Source organism: Triticum urartu, chromosome 1 (genome assembly GCF_003073215.2).
Source record: "Triticum urartu cultivar G1812 chromosome 1, Tu2.1, whole genome shotgun sequence".
In the NCBI taxonomy this organism is placed as follows: Eukaryota; Viridiplantae; Streptophyta; class Magnoliopsida; order Poales; family Poaceae; genus Triticum; species Triticum urartu.
In genome coordinates this window covers 555,680,047-555,693,349 of record NC_053022.1, presented here as the reverse complement: position 1 = coordinate 555,693,349, position 13,303 = coordinate 555,680,047, and the positions used below count along the sequence as shown (strand labels likewise).

General features: G+C 44.6%; 1 long non-coding RNA gene and 1 pseudogene across 1 annotated transcript; both read left to right on the top strand.

Annotated features, from left to right (window-relative positions):
• Window positions 1–3,688: 3,688 nt before the first annotated feature.
• LOC125539155 lies at window positions 3,689–4,874 on the top strand. The gene is made up of 3 exons (XR_007296698.1): window positions 3,689–3,933; window positions 4,026–4,151; window positions 4,321–4,874. It is a non-coding gene; the product is annotated as an uncharacterized LOC125539155 (long non-coding RNA).
• Window positions 4,875–6,057: 1,183 nt separating this feature from the next.
• Window positions 6,058–13,303, top strand: part of LOC125533134 — a 12,885-nt pseudogene continuing 5,639 nt past the window's right edge.

The window sequence follows — 13,303 nt, the reverse complement described above, 5'->3', positions numbered from 1 at the left end:
ACAATCCCACGATGCAAACAGACTACTCCAAATTATGAGGCCACGAGACCACAATGATTAGACAGGCAAACGCCCCGGCGCACTACCCCTACAACCCTCTTGCACATCAGACTCAACTTCACGAGTGAGCCCAAACAAACTCGTGGTAACTCGAGAAACAAACATCGGCAGAGGCAACGGACACAAGCATAACGTGACGGCGGGGCAAAATACAAATAATCGTCCATCAAGCAACCACAGACACCTTTCTCATGTTATCACCTTCTTGCTTTTGCACTTGTCTGGTTTCTACTTCAAAATGATACTAGGAGGGCTAACACCACCTCTCTTCTTATTTTTTATGGCCTTGTCCTTCACGAGACAATCAATCATCTTGCTGGATCCAGGGTTAGCAGCGTCCAAAGTAGTGAGGAAACTGCAAATCTCTTTGACGAAGAGAGCCTCGGGCACATATGCCAACCCTCTGGACGCAACAACCACATCACCTACGGGAACCACATGCCCAATGGTCTCGGGCGAGTGAGAGGTTGTAGTGGTGATGTTGAGCAATGTAAGCAATGTATGACCATTTTGAGAATTTGAGAATCGGGATATACTATATAGACTAAAGTCAGATAATCTATGGCCATTTTGAGAATTGGAGTAATGAGAATTTTAACTTTTCTTTTAGAAACATGGTACAAACGCATAAGCTCATACACACGCACACACACTCACCACTATGAGGTTATGACCACAAGACCTATTTTACGGGAATAAAAACACAAGAGGACTAGCTACAAGTTGGCTTCCGTTGCCTCCCTCCAATAAAAAGAGAAGACAACGTTTGCTTTTTATAACACCACATTCACGCTCGTTGCATAGTTAAATTGTCGGTGTGCGATACTGTCAATAAAAAAATTAGTGATCGTCGGTGTGCGACAGATAATAATCCAAGAAGATACAGGGAGGGATAATAGTAATGTCAGTGTCGCAAGCATGCTTGCCAATTTTTATGCGAAACAAAGTAGTAGTGTTTCGTTTGGTTGAAAAACAAGTTTGGGGTAACATTTGGTGTTCAATTTTTTTTCATAGGCCAAAACATCTAAACCTTTTACCTAAACTTTGCAGGTGGCATTTGGATGTGACTATGAATACATCAAAGTTTTGTTGGGACCTTTTTGACATTTTGAAATCATTTTCACGTGCAGGAGCACGTGCTCCAAATTGGATTTCCGCACATTCACACTAGCTGGTTTCATAGTTAAGTCGTCGGGGGGCGACACTCTCAATGCAAAAAAAAAAATAGTAATAGTCGGTGCAACAATATAATCCAAGAAGATGCGGGGAGGGATAATTTTTCTGTCCGCCTTATCTGCCCAACAAAGCACAACAGATATTTACATAAGTTGGCCAATTGTTGCACGCAGTTGCTGCAACCTCACTTTTCTTTAGTTGCTCTGGATCTGCCTAGGGCATTCCACTTTGGCGTCGCACCAGCGGTGGTGGGCCGCAGAAGATGGAGTGGAAGCTAGCGTTGCTGTCGTACACAGTCGATGGCTACGTGGTGCATCGACGATGAGCAGAAAACAACAGCCGAACAAGTGGACGGCGAAGAGGGCAACGCGACGGATTTGCTTTGGTCCTGATCGGCCTGTCGATCGGGGTAAAATGGGAAGAGCTGCTTGTTTTTTTCACGTGATGTGATAGGCATGGACTGTACGAGCCATCCTACGGTGCAGAATTCAGATGAGGTACTGGTACTTTTTTTTAGGGGAGATGAGGTACTGGTACTTTGAGTCGAAGCATTCTTCTTCTTTTTCCTTTTTTTTTTTGCGGGTGGAGTCAAAGCATTCGGATAAATAAAATTTCTTTGGTTTCAAAAAAAGAAAAACTTTGCGTGGCGAGCATTCAGATCATCAATGTCATTGTGTTTTCTTCGAAGGGGACAAGGTATATTCTACTCTGATTCGCAGCTTGTAGATATCATAGTTGTATACTAGTTGGACGGACGTGCACGGGTATTTGAATATTGAATATCAGCTCCTACAAGTTGACTCTCGCCTAGCCTTTATCCAATGCCAGAGAACGCCCGGTTTCTAACAGCTTGTATTTTTCTACTAGTATTGGCTAGGAGTACATAGCTAATGCTGATTCTTTGGTTCATCGCGAAAAATATATATATATATATATAAGTGCTGGTTCATTTGGTGTGCGAATGTGCGATAAAGATATTCAGGCCGGAGCACGCATGATTTGTCCACCTTATCCATCTGCTCAAACAAAGTATAGTACACCCACTTTTTTTTATATACTAGAAAGTAGCAGACACCCCTTATCTACTACCACTATAAAAGAAAGAGAGGGCGGAGAACCAAATCATTCTATCCATCGAAACCTGCAATCTGATGATCTATATCCCTCCAGAATACTAAACGCGTTTTACGCTTTAATTACCCACCATGCCATTACTTAATTAATTACCAATCATTGCCATTGGGTTAACATTGTTCCCGGCCACGTCGCTCCCCTCTCCTCTCTTTTTTAATTACCCACGTCGCTCCCCTCCGCCCCACCCCTCGCCCGCCCGCGCCGCGCCGTCCGCGCCATCCGCCTCGACCGCCGCCCGTGCCACCCGCGCCACGCACCGCCGCGCCGTCCATGCTCGCCTGGACCGTCGCGCCGTCCGCGCAGCCGCGCAAGGCGCCTGGACCGCCGCGGTAAGGACCATCTCGAGCTTTAATTAGCATCTTCGGAATGCTTCCGACCATCTCTACTGTTAGACATTTTTATTCTGCTCCATCTCGAGCTTTAATTTTGCTTGAGCACATGTCAGTCAGATGTCTCTTTCTAGAGGTGCTTCGTCAATGTTCTTTTCAATCAAAAAACATGTTTCACAATATAGCAAGAGGTACCCCATCTCCCTCAGTATAGTAGATATGACATAACCTAGATACCATTGAGATTTGCAAGGTTGACAATACAATTCAAAGAATGTGTGTATGTTTACTAGCTATATTTGTTGTCGTGTTCCAGGGTTACGTGCAAGATAGTGCATATGTCGTTGGGTTGCTCCTGGGCACATATCCTTGTAACCCCGAAACTGAAACTGCAATCAGAAATTACTATAATTGATATTCTGTGGGCTACCAGCACTGATATTAGACATTGAGTGGATCGAGATATTTGACGAAATGTAATACAAACCCTATTAGGTAAGCATGATGAAGTTTCTGAAGTACTCAACAATGTAGTACTCCGCACAGTTACATAGTTTCATATCCTTTCGGTTTTCTGTATCAGAAACTTCCATAGTTCCAACTTGAATTTATTTTCTGTTCTCCATTTGAGTTTCACATCCTCTTTTCACTTACGATTCAGGCAAAGGCTGGAGCAGGCTCTGCAACTTTGTCAATGGTAGGTTATGCCGCCTACTTTGCATGATTAGTACGTGAATCAAGTTATATCCAACACATGCATAATTACTTGACATGTGTCAGCCCTTGTGCATAGTCTCTAATTTTGATCCGCCCAGTCAGACAAGGATTTGCAGAGTGTCTAATGAAGGTTCTTCCATTTACCAGCCTTTCTTTCCTGATTAAGAAGAAAAACATATTCTAATTACCTTTTCTGATAGTATCTTTGAGTTAGCTTGCATCCGAGAGTTAAGTGCTCCATCATTAGGCAACAAAAACTTACGAATATTGCATGTATGATCGGCTGGAGATGAGATTCTGGCTTTGAGGATGATTATACATTTTATAGGTTATCTTTTCTCGAGAAGCGGTGGTGCCTAGGTGTTGCAGATGGAAGAAGACTTGGGCATGAGCATGTTGCTATTAATCCATGTGTGCATCTTCTACGAAATGACAACCACTCCATAAGCGTGTGTCCACGGTCGCGTCTGCGGCTCCTCCACGGTCTCGCCTGAGATAGCCACGTACCCGCCACCTGGTAATTTTATACATGTGAATCCGTTCATTAGTTTTGGATGTGCTACCCTTCAGATTCGTGTTGTAGAACACATGATGAATCAATGGCTGTAGAACCAACGAATAGCCCGATCCTGGAATGAGGGATGGAGAAGATGGAGAGGGACCACGTTACCCTTCACAGAGCATATCATGGAAAGAACACAGAGGTACAGGGCATATCATGGAAAGAACACAGAGGTACGTAGGTGATATCTTTCTAATTAGTGTTTAATTGAGTACAAAGGGGTACTATATAGAAACTTCATCATTCTAAGGGGTAGGGGTACCGGGTACTATATATTTCTCAGAATATATTTTTACCGACTGTGCACAAGATGTGATTAGTTGATGACGTGTATGTTTGCAGTGAAACAAAGGACTGGAATCGACAATTTCCTGGTTTAGTATAGTCATTAAATTATGCTTCGGTTTCTATTTGCCGGATCTTCCGTTGCTATGCTGAAAATTCCACTTTTGGAGTGTGTCAAAGTGGTTGTGATTGTATTTCTAAGGCTATATGTTGATTAACTTATCGGACAAGAACATTCGAGTGTACTGCATTGTCTCTTTGTGCATGTTGCCTGCCAAGTTTCTTTAGCATGAGGCAGATATACTGTATTGCTATTTGAGATGTGATTCTCTATCCTTAGAAGCATGTTCTTCGTCCAGATTTTCTGTATGCTCTCTGATCTTCAGAGATTATACTCATGCATGTCACAATCTCGGCGGGCAATGACGTCTCTCATTATGCTTATCTCATGAGAAATTTGGAAGGAGAGGAATGCTCAAGTCTTCCGCCACACCGCGGTGCATGTAGGGGTTCTTGTTGCTAGAATTAAAGATTAGTCGAAGTTGTGGTGTCTTACGGGAGCTAATTTTTTTAGTAATGTGATGCCGCCAGAGTAATGTGTGTAATTTGGAGGCCAGAACATCTATACCTTCTTATTGAATGAAAGTGGCAAATCTTTTGCCCAGTTTTAAGAAAAAAAGTCTTGATTAAATTGATTATAATATGTTATCCTTGGAAATCTCCTCATCGAGAGAGAAGCACTTCAAGCTATATGTAAGATATTTGGTATATACTTCAATTGCACTTGTGATTTTTCATCAAAGGAAATTTGTTCGATGCAAAATAATTGTTATCTAGACAAATCTAAGACAAGTAATTGCCCTTATGCGATATGTGTCGCAAGCTTATTCTAAGGCAAATAATGTGTGAGCTTTTAGATTCTGTAATTTCGTTACTATTACTAACCGAGCATGGATCCATAGATGTAAAGGGTTGCATGAATATTTTACAGGTCAGAATGGATCCATAGATTCTGCAATTTGTTACTTTATATTTTTTGCGAACCGGTGATCTTTTTTTACATTAAAACGGGGTTAATTTTCATGACAGCAAGTTGTTGGTAGCTCGAGAACAATGTTTAGGGCTCTGATTTTAGGGATTGAAACTTCAAGTTGGTATAATAGTATGCATACAAGTTCAAGGTTTAGAACAAAGTTAATGCAAACCTTTGTTCGAAGGTCACACGTGCGTTGTACGTGCACAATTACTAGTTATAATAATAACAACAAAAACCTCCAAATAGTCTAATCCATCAGTGGGTCAATTATTGGATGCCTTGCTTGTCCTCTCTGCCTTCCTTTCATTGCTGCCTTCACACCGGGATGGTGGACCATCACTCACCGGATGTGCTATCTGCCCTGCCGGATGAGCACGACGGGTAGGGGCCCCGCCTTCTGGCGTGCACGCGAGCGAGCGAGCGACGGGGTGCGCGGAGCAGAAGCAGCAACATATCTCTATCTCACTCCGCGCACACGCCATCGTGGAAAAAAATTGGGTGGAGACGGGCTGCAAACCTCCTCCTACCCGCTCTAATCTAACGCCACCTGTCCCTGCTCTCCATCTAACGCTAGCCTCTCATCCACCCCTGCGCGTATGTTTCTCGGCTCGAGTACCTCGCATCGGCTCCAGGAAACAACCACGCGGCTCGTATCAATCACTTCCGCAATAATCGGAATTTCCATGGCTGAGCGATCGGAGCCCTCTTCTCCAACACCACGCGATCGGACTGGTGGGCGTGGGATCCCTGAGTCGGGGATGGCCGCACCACGCCAGAACGCCTCGCCGCCCTCTCTCTCCCATGGCTGCATCGGCCCGGAACGAGAGCCATGGCCGCCGCGGGTCGTGCACCCGCTGCGTGAAGTGTTGCCTCCATCGAGAAGCACGGGAGTCACCACGCCGGAGTCCGGCACTATCGCCGCCTTGGATCATGTAAACCATGCGGATGAGGACGGCCGCTGCTCCACCTCGTACAGCCCGCTGTCGACAGTGGCATCGGAGGCAGCAACATGCGACATAGACTTGCCGCCACCGCACGTAACAGAAGATCAGGAGTATGACACAACCAACATGACTAGAGAAAGAGGCCAGGAGGACGATGTGATCGACAGTGGTCGTGGAGCTGACGGAGAGGAGATACAACAGGTATGGTTGTTGCCTGGTTCTTTGAGATTGTCCCTTACAACAATCTCAGCTTGCATGTGTATAGTACATTACAGTACATTGTCATGCCAAAAGCTAGATCAGGAAGTCAAGATAAGATGTTTCTCTGTAATGAACAATTTGAGGATGACATATTAATAATTTTGTAAACAATGATTTGCTCATATTTGGCTTGATAGTACAATAGCTTATTCAAAACAAAGTATTCCATCCATGACGCACCTAATGTAAAATTAATGGGTTGTGAAGAAGAACATAATATATATTTTACATTGTGGTAATGTAATTTTAATTCTCAACACTTTTTATTGTAGGTGGTTGATAAAGTTGGGCAAGCTTTGATTGTTCCCGAAGTGGGAAAGTCATTCGATTCAGAGCAGAAAGCATACGACATGTACAACACGTATGCCAGCAAGATTGGGTTTAGTATCAGAAAGAGCCAGACAAAGCGCCGCCAAGATCGAACTATATACCAGAAATATATAGTTTGCAGTAATCAAGGAGAACGAGAAACCGAATCATCAAAGGCCACTACAAGAACAGGTTGTCAGGCTCGTGTTCAATTTAGTGTCAGTAGAGAGGGGATTTGGACAGTGCAAAAGGTTGTAACAGATCACAATCATTATCTTGCTAGTCCCAATAAGTCACACAAGTTGAGGTCCCAACGACGTGTTGTAGAAGCCGACAGAGCGCTAATTGGCCAGATACGTGAAGCTGGGATGAAGCCATCTCAGGTGTATGATTTCATGGTAGCATTCTATGGAGGAGTCGACAAAGTGCCATTCTCAAAAATGGATTGCAATAATGAGATTGGTAAGGAAAGGAAGAAGTATTTAGAATCCAATGATGCAAAAACATTGTTAGAATACTTGAGGAATAAGCAGAGGGAGGATCCAACATTTTTTTATGCGATTCAAGTAGATGAGAAGGATGGTCAGATAGCTATAATATTTGGGGCTGCACTGATATTTAATGAGTCCATTGGTTCATTTGTTTGGCTATTTGAGACATTTCTTGCGGCAATGTCAGGCAAGCATCCAAGCACAATTTTTACTGATCAAGACAGGGCCATGGACGGAGCAATTGCTTATGTATTTCCATATACAAGCCATCGTCTTTGCTTGTGGCACATCTATCTAAATGCTGCTAAACATCTCGGGCATGTAATTCATAAGCATCCTGAGAAGTTTCTACCGGATTTTAAGAGATGTGTCTATGAAGACAGATCTGAATGTATCTTCAAGAGGAAGTGGCAAGAATTGTTGGAGGAGTATAACCTTGAGGACAATGAATGGATGGCAAAATTGTATGAATTGAGGGGAAAGTGGGCTGCAATTTATCGTGACTCATTTACAGCTGATATGAACTCGACTCAAAGGAGCGAAGGAATGAATAATGTCTTTAAGAAAAGATTCCGTAGGAAACTTGGTCTTTCCGAACTCCTTGTAGAGTGTGACAAGGTTTCAGCGAGCCTTCGCGAGAATGAGTTGGATGAAGATTTTAGTTCGCGTCGAAAGAGCCCGGTTACTTATAGCAGTTTACCATTGTTGAAGACCGCGGCTGAATCATATACAAGTAGGATGTATTCCGAGTTTGAGAAAGAATTTAAAATGCAATTCACATTCTCGTGTAAACTGCTAACAAATGAAGGGCCAATCTTCACATATATGGTTACACATATGCGCAGCGAGCATGGAGCAACAGTTGTATTCAACAGTACAGATATGACTGTTACATGTTGTTGCAGAAAGTTTGAATCCATAGGTATGTGTACACATTTTTTATTGCAATATGATTTTTAATACAAGCTGATAAAATATGAAATGCATATCTGATAGGTTTGTTGTGCAAGCATGCTCTCAAAGTCTTCACCATGAACGATGTGTTCATTTTGCCATCGCAATATATACTAAACAGATGGACAAAATATGCAAAGAGAGGCTTCTATATTGATAAGCAAGGAACTGATACGGAAAATTTGAAAACACAAGCGGCCCGTATCTCACGGAAGGCAACATCTGTTGCATTGAAATGTTCGACAGTGAAAGAGCTTCTTGATGATTTGGAGAAAGCCATAGATAAGTTGGACTTGGAAGCAGATAATTCTCTTAGCAAGATGAAAGAAAAATCCAACGAGGTTCCGCTAGTTTCGACTGAGTGTGTTGCAGAGACATTAAAAGGTATTGTATCATTTAGAGTGCCTCCGGTGGTAAAAGGCGCAAAGAGTAAACGATCAAAAATCTCTCTTGAAAGGAAGAAAGGAAATAAAAAGAAAAATTCTAAAAAGAAAGGTATTGATCGATTGTACCCAATCTAGCAAAGCTATAATCCAGTATATGTTTCTATAGTCATTTTTTTTGTATGTCTGACTATAGGAGAAGATCCAAAGAATGCAACAGAAAATAGAGAGGAACACAATGATCCAGATGAATTGATCGTAAGACATGCCTTGTACTCATTATTTTCCTTTCATATTGTATTTAATCTGTTGTTTTAAACTTTTTCATCTTCCATGATGTAGGACCTTAATGCTAGTAGCATCGACGCTATGACAAACTTTGCAAATGATGTTCATTGGCAACCTTCGACCATAGGTTCTTCCGTGATCCAAGGCGGATATGCTACTGCCTCAATGCCAACATTATCAAGTGACTTGTATGGTCAGCCTTCGACCATGGCTTCTCCGTTTATTGAAGGCGGATATGTTAATGCATCCATGCTAACATTCTCAACAGATGTGTACGGGCAGCCTTCGGCCATGCCTGCTCCTTTCGTCCAAGGCGGATTTACAAGTCTTCTACATGGAGTTCAACAAGAAGCCACATTGTCCTCGTCCGTTAGAAAGTTACATTTTGATAAATAGCAGTTCTGGACCTGTAGCATGTTTTCTGTTTTAACATGTGAGTGTGACATGGTTGAAGTTTGACGATTTTCCATATGCTTTCGAGAACAATTTGCTCTATCATTCTGATGGAGTGCCAAATCATGAAAATATGGAACCTTGCTTTGTAATATCTACAGGATTATCTATTTATTCTCATAGGGATGCTTTACTGGAATGCTACTCATTGGTGTTTAAATCTCAGTCCAATTTGAATCCATTTGCAAGAATCTATCCTTTTACAGATCAGAAAAATTACAGTCAATAATTCTGATCAATTTACAATAGAGTATCATTATTATTTTCATTATAAGTTTCTGAATCTTGAAATTCACTGAAGAAAGTATGTTGTAACCAAAAGAACATGCTTCCTTGCAATCCATTGAGCAGAACGTCAGCGAGCATTTTGACATCTTTTCAGACCTCATAGCAGGCCATGATAATGCAGAAATAATATTGTGTAGGAGAAGTTAAAAAAACTCTGACATCTAAACTGTAGGAGGCTTTTTGGAACACAAACAAGTTGCATGTGATGGTGTCGGCAACATAGAGCACATAACAATGCAATCCAGGAAACGGACATGAACAGCTGCTGCAATAAAAGGGAAACTATTTTGCTTATTGATAATAGAAATACAGTGTAATATCATACAGAGTTGAAATCTGAAAATTATACTCGCTCAACTATTATAGCCATGCTCTATGGAGAGAGGATATTACAATTGTGATGCCCGTTGACAAGAAAATTGCAACGACCACAAAGCTAGAAAATCAAACTATTATGGAAGGCGCTGGTTCATCAGTGAAAAGCTACTCTTCTTTTCAATCGGGAAACTGAATTCATTCAGTTGGTGAACACGGATATCATATCCAGCGAGCTCAAGCTACGAGAGCACGCCGGTGCCATGCACGCACATACTCGCTGAGCGGGCGCTGCACGCCGTGAGCCAGCAAGGGCGCCTCCATGCCCAACTTCGCCCGCCAAGGCGGCTGCCATCTGATCTAGGTCTTCTGACGCCAACAGTTTGAGCAGCTCTCCCACGGACACGCATCACTCGTGGAGTCGTGGGCATAGGTGCCCATGGTGCCTCCTGGTCCGCCGTCGCCGCCGCTCTCCGTGGGCGCCGCCACCTCGCTCCGTCGGCATCGCTCGGCCTTGGCTGTCCGCTGGACGTGGAACAAGATGGGGATTGTGTTCGGTTTCTTGAGCCGATATAGCAGCTTACCAATCGAGCCGAGCGGAAGCGCCGGGAGCGACAGAATCGAGCCGAAGAAAGGAGCGCTACAGCGGGCGCGAGCGGATGCCGTGAGATGCATTGGTACGACAGGTGGCGATAGATTAGAGCGGGTACGCACGGGAGGAGGTTTGCAGCCCGTCTCCACCCAATTTTTTTCCGCCATCGTGCCTCCTCATCCTTACCCCAAACGGTGCGGCTGCACCCGAGGCTGCAGGTCACTGGCGGGTGGGGCCGGCAGCCCACCTGGCCAGGAGCGGCTCGCGTTTAGCTCGGACGGGGAGGTTCCCACTTCCACGAGCAGCTCATGTGCGCGCTGTATCTACGAGGAGGTTGCAAAACATCCATCTCCGTCACCGTCAGACGGTGACTGATTGTGCACCATTGCTCTCTCATTCCAATTTCCCTTTTTTGCTATCATATCACGTTCCCACGAACGAATGCGAAAGCCGTGGACGCTAACAGCTGCATGAAAGACACGGCCGTGACCGGAGAAAGCGAAGATACCCCTGAAAATTCAGTTTTTTTTTGGCAATTATTTCAAGATGCCATTCTGACTAGAGAGGTCATGAAGAAAAGAAAATGGCCTGGGAACCCTAGATGCTCATTTTGTAGGAGCATTGAAACATCTTAGCACCTGTTCTTTACTTGTCCAGTGGATCAGGTAGTCTGAAGGACGGTAGGCTGTGTGCTGGGCACAGACCTATGCCCAAATAACATCTGGCAATTTTTCTCCCGGTGCTATGTTTTTTTACCTGATGGAGCCAGATTCTATACCTTTGGACTGGCAGCCATATGCTGGGCTATTTGGAATAGCCGTAACCAAGCTACTTTTGAGCATAAACAACTTAAAACACCATTTAATGTGGTATGCTCTGCATGTGGTTTTTTGACATACTGGGCAGGCTTGATGACTGGTGCTGATAGGGAGGCAATGGAGCGTGGTGCCAAGATGCTCAAGACGAACGCTTCGGCAATGATGAGGATTTGCGCAGCTCCAGCCAGGGCGATGATGGATTGAAGCTGGTGCTTTCTGGTGTTAAGACCTGCGTCCCGGTCCGACCTTCTGCCTTGTTCTTTTGAGTCTCTTTCACTCCTGTGTGGGTGTATGTTTGCTTAGCTGCGAGCCTTGTTGAAAGATCGTGGATGTCGCCTAGAGGGGGGGTGAATAGGCGTTTTACAATAATTATGATTTAGGCTTGAACAAATGCGGAATAAACCAAACGGTTAATTTGCCAAGCACAAAACCTAAAACAACTAGGTTCACCTATGTGCACCAACAACTTATGCTAAGAAAGATAAGCAACTATGTGATAGCAAGATATATGACAAGAAACAATAAGGCTATCACAAAGTAAAGGGCTCGGGTAAGAGATAACCGAGGCACGAGGAGACGACGATGTATCCCGAAGTTCACACCCTTGCGGATGCTAATCTCCGTTTGAAGCGGTGTGGAGGCACAATGCTCCCCAAGAAGCCACTAGGGCCACCGTAATCTCCTCACGCTCTCGCACAATGCAAGATGCCGTGATTCCACTAAGGGACCCTTGAGGGCGGTCACCGAACCCGTACAAATGGCAACCCTTGGGGGCGGTCACCGAACCCATACACTTTGGCAACTCTTGGGGGCGGTCACCGGTACCCGTCAAATTGCTCGGGGCGATCTCCACAACCTAATTGGAGACCTCGACGCTTGCCCGGAGTTTTGCACCACAATGATTGAGCTCCGAACACCAACAACCGTCTAGGGTGCCCAAGCACCCAAGAGGAACAAGCTCAAGGGTACCAAGCACCCAAGAGTAATAAGCTTCTCAACTTGTAACTTCCACGTATCACGTGGAGAACTCAAACCGATGCACCAAATGCAATGGCAAGGGAGTCCTTCTCTCTCAAATCCCACCGAAGCAACTAATGCTAGGGAGGAAAATGAGAGGAAGAACAAGAAAGAGAACACCAAGAACTCCAAGATCTAGATCCAAGGGGTTCCCCTCACATAAAGGAGAAAGTGATTGGTGGAAATGTGGATCTAGATCTCCTCTCTCTTCTCCCTCAAAAACTAGCAAGAATCCATGTAGGGATTGAGAGTTAGCAAGCTCGAAGAAGGTCAACAATGGGGGAAGAACACGAACTCAAAGGATAAGGTTCAATGGGGAAGAAGACCCCCTTTTATAGGAGGGGGAAAATCCAACCGTTATGTGCTCAGCCCGCACACGAGCGGTACTACCGCTCCATGAGCGGTACTACCGCTCAGGCGGAAGAAACAGGGAAAAGGAGCAACAAAACATGAACCTTGGGGCGGTAGTACCGTAGGAGACAGCGGTACTACCGCTGGGTTAGGCGGTACTACCGCACCCTTCGGCGGTACTGCCGCACAGAACGAAGGGTAAAGGGAAAGAGGGAATCGGGCGGTACTACCGCGGAGGAAGGGCGGTACTGCCGCTAAGGAGCGGTACTGCCACACTACTGCCGCAGCGAGGTACTGCACAATCTGACACAGAAAAAGACCCCTCGAATCGACGCGGTAGGGACCTGGTAAGCCAACTGTAGTATTGCTGCGGAGTCACCGCCGGCACTACCGCTGCGGAGCGGTACTGCCGCTTGTGACTCCTCAGCGGTACTACCGCTGGGTACCACGGTACTACCGCTGGGACCCTGACAAAAACCACACTCAAGAAAATCAAAACTACCATAACTTCTGCATATGAGCTCCGAATTGAGCAAACTC